This window comes from Cucurbita maxima, unplaced genomic scaffold (genome assembly GCF_002738345.1).
Source record: "Cucurbita maxima cultivar Rimu unplaced genomic scaffold, Cmax_1.0 Cma_Scf03816, whole genome shotgun sequence".
Lineage (NCBI taxonomy): Eukaryota > Viridiplantae > Streptophyta > Magnoliopsida > Cucurbitales > Cucurbitaceae > Cucurbita > Cucurbita maxima.
The window spans coordinates 1-1,536 of record NW_019275832.1 but is presented as its reverse complement, the minus strand read 5'-3'; the positions used below and the strand labels follow the sequence as shown (position 1 = coordinate 1,536).

The 1,536-nt window shown below is 33.5% G+C and overlaps 1 non-coding gene across 1 annotated transcript; it reads left to right on the top strand.

Moving 5' to 3' along the window:
- Positions 1 to 1,327: 1,327 nt before the first annotated feature.
- On the top strand, positions 1,328 to 1,399 carry TRNAC-GCA. Its single transcript has one exon. It is a non-coding gene; the product is annotated as a tRNA-Cys (tRNA).
- Positions 1,400 to 1,536: the final 137 nt, after the last annotated feature.

Here is a 1,536-nt window from a genome sequence, read left to right as displayed (position 1 = left end):
AAGATATCTCTACAACCCAAAAAAATCAAATCATTAGTCAAATAAACTCTCTGCTTAAGTCTTATTGACCCAAGGGCAGATCTCACAGTGAAACGTGACCCATCAAATATTGGAGGTATCTAAAATTATCAAAGAGGACAGGGAATCAATTATCATATTTCATTCAAAAGCCTCTAATAATACCATACAAATTACAAAACAGTAAAAAAATATATATATATTATTTCCATTGTATTTTGTGTACAAAAATTTTAAAGGAAATTTAAAATAAATCCAGCTAATTTGTCATACTTTTAAGTTCAACTACAATAAATCAAGAAAAGAATTGAGTGGTAATAAAATATCACTTACATTGGAATGTAATTTGAAGACTTTTTATCTTCCGGAGTTTAATTACATTTAAAGTTTTTTTATGTTATTTCTTATTTTCTTCGATTTGTATTTAATAGCTTTGGGTAGTGTGTAGATGAGCTATGTTTGAATTATCTTTTTGGCCTATTTAAATGCTTGTAATATTCAAGTTTGAAAACATTTTGGAATACAAAAACTTTGTGTTTGAAACCATTTGGTGTTATGTTTCTTTCAAACCTTGTTTAAGGTTTGGTGTTAAAATCTATTCATTAGATTAGTCGTGATCAAGTTAATTCTTGAGTGAGTCGTCTTGGAATCTAAGAGTGACAATCATAGATTCCAAGTTTAATCTAAGAGTTATTTATCCTTTTAACCTGCTCCTGGTTGAAATCAATTCGTTAAGTTAGCTTTCTTTGTAAAAGTTTTCAAGGATACTACGACCTCTAGCTTTGCAAAATCTAGCGTTATTGGCGCTTATCAAAATCGCTGCCAAAATAAAGTTTAACAAGTGGTTCTATGGTGTAGTGGTTAGCACTTTCGAGTTTGCATCTAACGATCTGTGTTTAATTTCCGATAGGTAATCCACCAATTTATACAAAATTGGTCCATAGCCGATTCGGTAGGGTCACTTTTGGACCGATAATCTATATAAGGGGTCACTAAGGTTGAGATCATACAAAATGGGTCCATAGCTCAATATTATAGCATTTGATTGCAGATCAAGAGGTCACCAATTCGAACCTAGTTGGGCCCTACTATTTTGTATAGAAATTTGTTACACTTTTTGGACCGACACTATGTCTAAGGGGTCACTCAGGTTAAAATCCTACAAAATGGATCCATGGCTCAATGGTAGAGAATTTAACCGGTCACCCATTTGAACTTGGTTGGGCCTTTCTATTTTTGACAGACACTTTTTACACTTTTGGACTGACACTTGGTAGAAGGGGCCCCTAAGGCTAAAATCATGTAAAATGGGTTCATAGCTCAGTGGTAGAGTATTTGATTGCAGATCAAGAGGTCACTAGTTTGAATTTGGTTGGGCCCTTTTATTTTACATAGACACTTTGTTCGATTTGCTCCGAACCACCGAGTGTCTAAAGGAAAAGAAATAAGAATAATTACCAATTCCAAACCTTATTCCAAAGTCCACCACATAAAACCTAAGGGCCACTATTCTTGGAC